The sequence below is a fragment of the Myotis davidii genome, unplaced genomic scaffold (genome assembly GCF_000327345.1).
Source record: "Myotis davidii unplaced genomic scaffold, ASM32734v1 scaffold144, whole genome shotgun sequence".
Taxonomy (NCBI): domain Eukaryota; kingdom Metazoa; phylum Chordata; class Mammalia; order Chiroptera; family Vespertilionidae; genus Myotis; species Myotis davidii.
Window position 1 is genome coordinate 637,957 of NW_006297066.1, and position 8,993 is coordinate 646,949.

Genomic DNA, 8,993 nt, shown 5'->3' on the forward strand with positions numbered 1-8,993 from the left:
CCGGAGTTCAGAGCAGTCGGGAGCTTGTGACTCCCTCCCGATTCAAAAAGACAGCCGAATCCTCAGGTGCCAGCCCCTTTCTGTGCACGAACCTCCGTACCTCTTCACTTTACTTCTGCAGCTCCTCTGGCTCTCAGTGTGCTTTTCTTTCCTTCTAGTTGTAGAATTTCCACTCAGCCAGCCTTCCTGTAGTTCTGGGTGATGTCCGTCTTGTCTTTTCGTTGTATTTTGAAGTTGTTGTGGAAGGCAGCAATTTCCCGGTATTTTCCTATGCCGCCATCTTAGTTTCTCCTGTAGCAGAATACACTTTAGTTTTTTAAATACTAAATATAAATACTAAATATATATATATAGTAGAGGCCCAGTGTATGAAATTCCAAGCTGGGACCCCTCAGGGGATGTCCGACTGCCGGTTTAGACCAGATGTCCTTCTGGATGACCTTCTGGATGAAGCCACAGCAGCGGGGGCCAAGACAGAGGCAGCCACTGCGGTGGTGGGGGCCAAGCTCCTTGTACGAATTTTGTGTATCAGGCCTCTAGTCACGTATAACACAAAATAGAATAAGAGTAAAGAAGCAATGGAACTTGGAACACAGCAACTTTAAACAAAATGGTCAATATAACTGAAACAACAATTCTTTGAGCTTTGTGATCATCTTACTCAATAAGCATTAACCATAAATGAAATGTCATATAGACAATTAAATAAAAACTCATTCCTCTATTATTGCATAAACAAGGAGCATCTCTGTAATATTCATTATAGATTCATCAGAAAGCATTCTAGTCGCAAATAATGAAGCCATGAAATAGAACAACTTTAAAGAGACATTGTACATTTCTTTCAGTACATATTTGTTGTTAAATAAATGAAAAGAATTCTATATTTAAAAGATTGTGTGTCTATTAAATAATATAACACAAATGGCCTGTTGGATAAGGGTAGAATACTTGAAAAAGAAGTTCAACCTAAAACAACCAAAACTTTAAGAAAAATACATTGAATTCATGTATTTGATAAACATTCTTCATTCACTAGAAACATAATATGAATAATTGTTATTAAAAAGCCTAAAAGAAAATAAACATCTTCTTTGTTACTACTATTGAGTGTATTCTGCAAGCCATGAATAGTCCCAAGGCACAGGAAATACAGCAACAAATAAAACAAAGTGCCTGTCTTGGTTGCACTTGCATTCTAAAAAGGACACAAGACAATAAATTTGTAAAATTTAAGTAAATAACATGATTTTGGAAGGTGATAGTTTTATTATAATTATTTTTATGAAAAAACATGAAGTTGTAGTCATTTGCCACATGTTTTGTTTTCTTTCTCACTAGATTGGCAGCTACTTGACAGCAAGGATTATGTCTTTCTTGCAAATTAAATCTTCAGTAATATACTGTGATCATTGACTGATACATGGTTAGTACTCAACAAATGTTTGGGCAAAGAAAAGAAGGAAGAAAGAAAAGGCAGAGATTTTAGCAGTTCAGTAAATTTAACAACTTGATACAAATACATTTGCTTATTTCAACTATTAATGAGAGAAGAACAAAGACTTTTTAAGTCAACACAATCATTCCTCTAAAGGACTATTAAATTTCTTAAAATATGGATTTTGAGGAAGTTAAATTCCTCAAAACTATCTTTCAAATGATTGAATCTTAATATTAAGTAAACTATTTGACCTATTTTAGTCTCAGTTTTCTTAATAAAATGGGAATGAGTAACTCGCTGTATAATGAAATTGTTGTAAGCACAAATTAGACCAATTGTGGTCATGCTTTGAAAAGTACAGAGTAATACAGAGAAAATGATAGCATGAATTCTGGCAGCCATCTAGGATGAGCACTCCTCTCTCATTTTTTGGAATGAAAGCAATAATGAGTCATGACTGTAGACTCAGATCAGGAAACTGGTTTTGATAAAGTGTGTGACAAGTTGTGAAGATAGTAGTCAGGAATCACATGGTCAGGAATCCAAACTTGTGAGACTAGCCATAGTTAGTGCAAACTTAAAAAGGAGGGCTGGCAATACGAATGCTTAAGAACCAAAAGAGAAGGCAATTCAAAGTTCAGCAATCAGGAACCTGGAAACATGAGTGAACACAAAGAAAGAAAAACATAAAACCAAATTGGAGATCCTCAAAAGGCTTCAAGGCAACTTCTATTCCTGAATTTCAGTGCATTTATATGGCTCCTTTGGAGGAATGCAACAATCTCTCAGGGACAGATACTCAAGAGAACTTGGTTGTGATCAGGAAATAAAGGTACAGTCAAACAGCCAGTTTCTCTCAAGAAGATTCTGGCAATAAATATATTATCTAGTTTTTAGATGACTCTTTCCTATAATCCATTTTCTAATTGGACGGCAAGGTAAAGGTTTGTCAAATCTCTAGACAAATTTCCTTTGGGATTTGCATCACATTTTCATGATACTACCATGAAAAGTATTTCGAAAGGAAAAATCTGTAAATCTGTGATTTATGCACTCATTATTAAATTCTCAATATGTACAGTTTTTTTTTATTACTACTTCCATTTCATTGGTAGTTATGGGTCTATTCAAGTTTTCTGATTATTCCTGATTGAGTTTTGGAAGATTGTATTTTTCTAGAAATATGTCCATTTCATCCAGGTTGTCCACTTGTTGGAATATAGTGGTTCATAGTATTTTTTTATGATCCTTTGTATTTTTGTGAGGTCAATTGTTACTTCACCTCTTTCATTTCTGATTTTGTTTATTTGGGTCCTCTCTCTTTGTTACCAAGGTACATGCCCTTGACCGGAATCAAACCTGGGACCCTTTGGTCTGCAGGCTAATGCTCTATCCACTAAGCCAAACTGGCTAGGGCTCTCTCTGTTTCTTGATGAGTCTGATTAAAGGTTCATTAATCTTGTTTATCTTTTCAAAGAAACAGCTCTTAGTTTCATTGATCCTTTGTATTTTTTATTTTTAGTCTCTATGTCATTTATTTCCACTCTGTTCTTTATTATTTTCTTCCTTCTACTTATTTTGGGATTTTTTTGTTATCTCTTTCTAAATCTTTAAGTTGTAGGGTTAGATAGTTTCTTAGAAGTTTTCCTTGCTTTTTAGTTAGGCCTGCTTTCACTATGTCCTTTATGTTTTGGGTTGTTGTGTGTTCATTTTCATTTGTATCCAGGAAGTTTTTTTATTTGTCTCTTGATCTCTTTGGTAACCCATTCATCTATACTAATAAAAGGGTAATATGCTAATTAGACTGCATAGACCAGACGTCTTCCTGACAAAGCTGTGGCGGCTATGAGGGCCGAAGGATAAGCCGCCGCAGCATATTGATGGGGGAGGTGCCTTACCCTGATCAGCCTGGTCGCCTCCTATGGAGGGAGACCAGACTGAGGCTTAGGACATCCCTTGAGGGCTCCCAGACTGTGAGAGAGAGCAGGCCTGGCTGAGGGACCCCACCCCTAGTGCATGAATTTTCATGCACCGGGCCTCTGGTTGTTTAATAACTTGCTATTTAGCCTCCATGTATTTGAATGTTTCTGAGTGTTTTTATTATAGTTGATTTATAATTTTATGCCATTGTGATCTGAGAAGATGCTTGACATGATTTCAATCTTCTTTTTTGTTTGTTTTCTATTTTAAATTCTTTATTGTAATTATTACATATGCTTTCTCCCCCGCCCCCGCCATTGACCTTTCCCTGGCCGCTCTAACCCCCCCCATCACATGCTCATCCCCCTACTGTCTATGTCCATTGGTTATGCTTATATGCATGCATACAAGTCCTTTGGTTGATCTCCTACCCCCCCTTCCCGCCCTCCCCTGCTTTTCCTCTGAGGTTTGATGGTCTGTTCAATGTTTCTATGTTTGAAGAGACTTAGTTTGTGTCATAACATATGCTCTAGCTTTGAAAATGACTTATGTGCCATTGGAAAGAATGTAAATTCTATAGCTTTGGGGTGAAATGTTCTGTAAATGTCAATTAATTCCATCTGATTTAGTGTGTCATTTAGGATTTCTGTTTACTTTTTAATTTTTTCTCTAGAAGATTTATCAAGTGGTGTCAGTGGGGTGTTAAGTCCCCTACTATGATTTATTGCTGTCCATATCTACCTTAACATCTTCTACAAGTTTGTTTTTATATTTGGATGCTCCTGTATTGGGTGTATATATGTTTACCAAAGTTATATTCCCTTGTTGTATTGATCCCTTTAGTATTATGAAGTGACCTTCATTGTCTCTTGTTATGGATTTCACTTTGAAGTCTATTTTGTCAGATATGAATGTTGCTACCCTAGCTTTTTTTTTCATTCCCATTTGCCTGGAAATTTTTTTTCCAACCCTTCAGTTTATTTTGTGTGAGTCTTTTAGGGAACTCATACAACTTAACAAAAAGAAGATAAACAATCCAATTAAAAAACGGGCAAAGAACCTAAATAGACACTTCTCCAAAGTGGATATACAGAAGGCCAAGAGACATATGAGAAAATGCTCAAAGTCACTAGTCATCTGAGAGGTGCAAATTAAAACAACAATGAGGTATAACCTCACAAATGTCAGAATGCTATCATGAACAAATCAACAAACAAGTGTTCGTGAGGATGTGGAGAAAACGGAACCCTTGTACACTGCTGGTGAGAATGTGGACTTGTGCAGCCACTGTGGAAAATAGTATGGAGTTTTCTCAAATATTAACTGTGTGATAAAGGCTTAATATTCAAACTCTGCACTTTCCAAACAAAGAATGACTCTGAATAAGCTCTTGGGAGATCTCCTCTCAGCCTTTGAAATATCCTGCTTGATAAGAGTATCTTTATCTACTTGGGGCCTTTGGCCATTCCAGATAGTTTAAGCTAACAATGTGATTTATTTGGGGGCCATTGGGCCATGCTCATGCCATAACAGTTTGACCTTTGGAGGCACTGAAGCTTGAGCAACTAAAATTGGTCATATGGGTACTCTATGCCTATGTATCCTACCCCTGATAAAAACCCTGAACACAAAGGCTTAAGTGAACTTCCCTGGTTGCTGACACTCTGTATGTGTTGTTATTCATAATTTCTGAGATATTTAATTAAGTTCTGCCATATATGACTCAACTGGAAAAAGACAACTGAAGTTTAAACCTGGTCTCTCCTGGACTCCACTCACTGAACCTTTTGTCTTTGCTGTTTTTAATCTGTATCCTTTGGTTGTAGAAACAGTAACTATGAGTATAATAGTTTTTCTGAGCTCTGTGAGCTCTTCTAGTAAAATCACTGAACCTGAGAGTAGTCTTGGGAATCCCCAAACACATAACTATTTATGAAAATATACATGAATGGAAAATTGAAGATTATGATTAATAACTTTTCCATCGAGTACATGTGTAATTATTGTACTCTGCTTTGTTGTGCATTGCATTCATTTAGAGTGTTAGGTGTGTGAAAGTTTCCCTAGCCAATGTGTGAGTTGGTGAGCCACTGAAACTGGTAAAAGCCTGAGTCAGTCCCTTCCATTTTAATAAAAAAATATAATTACCATTGTCTCATCCAATTTTTACAGGGCATGGATCTGTCCTTAACCAGTCACACATAAAACTTGCCATCTAGTATCTTGCCAAGACCAGGGTTCACAATTCCAGTTGAACTATTTGCTAGCTATCAGGCCTTGAGCAAATTTCATAAACTCTCTGAACCTTAGTTTCCTGATGGTAAACAGAAAATCAGTAACTCTCACACAGAATTATTGCTAAGTTTAACAAAGCTAATGTATGTGTTGAATCCTTTTAGAGATAGGAGAGGCAGTTTTAAGGAACGGGAGTCCATGGGAGAGGAATCTTATATAATAAAACCCTAATATGCAAATTGACCGAACAGCAGAACAACTAACTGGTCACTATGACGCGCACTGACCACCAGGGGGCAGATGCTCAATGCAGGAACTGCCCCTTGGTGGTCAGTGTGCTTCCACAGTGGGGAGTGCAGCTCAGCCAGAAGCCAGGCTCACAGTTGGTGAGCGAGCGCAGCAGTGGTGGCATGAGCCTCTCCCACCTCTGCTGCAGGCAGGCGGTAAGGAGTGAGGGGGTCTCAGATTGCGATCCCCTGAGGGTTCCTGGACTGCGAGAAGGCACAGGCCGGGCTGAGGGACACCGCCCCCCCCCCCAAGTGCACGAATCTCGTGCACCAGGCCTCTAGTGTATACATAACTGGCAGAGAGAGCTCTAAGCCACTAGAATGTTTATCTTACAAAAGAGGACGGCGGAGCTCTGAGTGGGCTCTGAAGCTTTAAAACTTTGAAACTGATACTATATAGGAATAAGGAAGACAATGATCAATTAGGAAAGCATGGGGGAGATAAAATAAGGAAGGGTCCAATTAGAGAGCAGGATGAGCAAACAAAGAGCTTCCAGCATTTATAAACCCATAGACAAAGAGACTCAGAGGACCAGTTTTTTCCCAGATAGAGCAGGTTTATACCCTTTGGGCACCCCTCCCAGGGGATCCCCTTTGGAACTTTGTATATGCTTGCAATAAATGTCTATACACTTGCTTAAAAAATCTTTTAGTCCACGATTTTCATTCTTCAAACTCTCACAATGAGAGTCCAAGCTTGCCCAATTCCATGTATCAGTGTGATTGAATAAAAATTAGAGGATGACTCAGCCACTAATCTTCTTGCTAAAGAGATTCTTGTCTTTCTATTTAATCTTCCTCCCCTTCCCCACCTTCCAAGGAAGATTCTGCCTTTGGCAGGTTTATTATTTGGAATTTGATGGTGCAGAAAAGAGAAAAGAATATAAAGAGAAGAGGTACATAGATTAAGGCCAGGGAACAAGTTTTTCAGAAAAACTTTGAGATAGAGCTGGCAGCTCCTGCAGTAGGAAAGAAAGTAGATTAAGATAAAGTAGTGTTGCCAAAACCGGTTTGGCTCACTGGATAGAGTGTCAGCCTGCGGACTGAAAGGTCCCAGGTTCGATTCCAGTCAAGGGCATGTACCTGGGTGGCGGGCACATCCCCAGTAGGAGATGTGCAGGAGGCAGCTGATAGGTGTTTCTCTCTCATCGATGTTTCTGACTCTCTGTCTCTCTCTCTTCCTCTCTGTAAAAAATCAATAAAATATATCTTAAACAAAAGATAAAGAAGTGTTGTATCCTCTTCACAATATTTGGGAATCACAAGTATTTACCCAAGTAATCTCAAACAGTTTGCTATCCAATGTATGGCAAAACTCTAGTTGAGAAAAATAATACAGAAGACTGCTTGAAGGATAGACTTTTTATTTCTCTGTAGATTAGGTCATTTATGATCATAGAAAATTTCATGTGCTTGTATTTGTCTTGCTCCCCAGAAATTCTTTCTGTGAGTTCCATGTGAGCTTGTACTGAGGGAATAATAGACCCAAAAATATATGGCTCTTAGAGACATTTTTTTCAATGTGATGTCACACTCAAGAAATTTCAGAACCCAATGCCAGAAGAAATTGTTTCCCTAAAAATCTAACATGATTCTCCTTTTTGTACACTGATAAGCACATAATTTAAGCTAACATTAAGATCTAGTCCAGGGGTGGGGAACATCTGGCCCTCAGGCCCTATAAGGCTCATGAAATCATTTGGTCTGGCCCTGCTAAGGCATTAGGGATGAGATAATTAAATGTTTGACCAAATATAGCAGGCTAATTTTTAAATTGATAATAATTTTGTATGGCCTGCGAATGATGTTATAAATATCCAAATGGTCCTTGGCTAGAAAAAAGGTTCCCCACTTCTGATCTAGTCAAACTCCTAGTCTAACTTTTATAATGATCTAAACCATAACTTCTAACTGTTTGAATTTAAATTGCCTTCTTCATATTTTCATGAAGACCAGATTCAGCCACTAATCTTCTTGCTAAAGAGATTCTCCATTGGGAATGAAGGAGGATAAGATCATCAGAAAAGACAGTTTTGAAGTTGTTATAAGAGGACAAGGAAGTCGGCCTCCTGGTGCTTACCACAGGCTGTGTTCTTACACTGACTGTACAGAAATAGGAGGCAGAGTAAACTTACCCCATATACACCTCAGCTCAGGCTCTTTGCCTGGTCTGTATTGTGAATGGGGAGACATTGAAAAAAAAAAGAGGACAAGGAAGTCAACAGACTTCCTTTATGTATGAGTTTTACAGGATATCAGTGACTGTAGCCATAAGACAAGAAAAGCAAATCAACACAAATTTGGAAGCAACAGTAAGCCAACAAGAATAGAGTAGTTTGATGGAGCTTCAAGAATCAAGAATAAATGAAAGAAACTTCTTATGAAGCTTGACTCATTTTAAAATATCTGAGTGATGAAAACAAGTATAGTGTTTTGGTTTTAGTTTCTATACAGATAACTCAATTCATGGCTGCAAAGTGTACAGTTTTGATTTTTTAAAATTTATCTTTATTGTTGAAAGTATTACAGATGTCCCCTTTGGGGGTTTTTCCTATTGACCCCCCTTACCCTGCACCCGCCCTTCCCAGGTCTTTACCACACTATTGTCTGTGTCCATGGGCTAGCACATATGTATATAAATTTCCTGGTTAATCTCTCCACCCCCTCTCCCCCGCCACCTTCCCTCTGAAAAGACGTTGAAGCTGGGATCCCCACCAGTAAAGACTAACCATGCTTAACACTAGAAAGACTGAAATTTAGTATATACCTATATTGCCCAAAAGCCGTCAAAATGACTGCATTGTGAAAGAATAACTAATGTGTAAAGAAATTTGTTTAAAATTAATTTTTAATATTTTTATATTATTTACAGTTATATAACAAGCTATTCGACATTTCTTTCATGAATTTAGGGCACAAAAGAAATAAAATAAACAACTTATTAGAACAAATATCACTGCATAAAGATTCGAATAACAAGTACTAGTTTAGCTTATTGAGCAACTGCAACTTATCAAGTATCGACAATTTATCATGTACTTGTATGTTATCATGTGACGGTAATCGAAAAAAACTGAAAACTGGTATTTCAATACAGAGACGAACTGGTC

The 8,993-nt window shown here is 37.8% G+C and overlaps 1 long non-coding RNA gene across 1 annotated transcript in view; it reads left to right on the top strand.

Annotated features, from left to right (window-relative positions):
- Nucleotides 1–8,088, top strand: part of LOC107184501 — a 16,267-nt gene extending 8,179 nt beyond the window's left edge. Inside the window, exons 2-3 of the long non-coding RNA XR_001515351.1 lie at nt 4,057–4,062; nt 7,945–8,088. This is a non-coding gene — a long non-coding RNA (uncharacterized LOC107184501). The remainder of the gene's footprint in view (nt 1–4,056; nt 4,063–7,944) is intronic.
- Nucleotides 8,089–8,993: the final 905 nt, after the last annotated feature.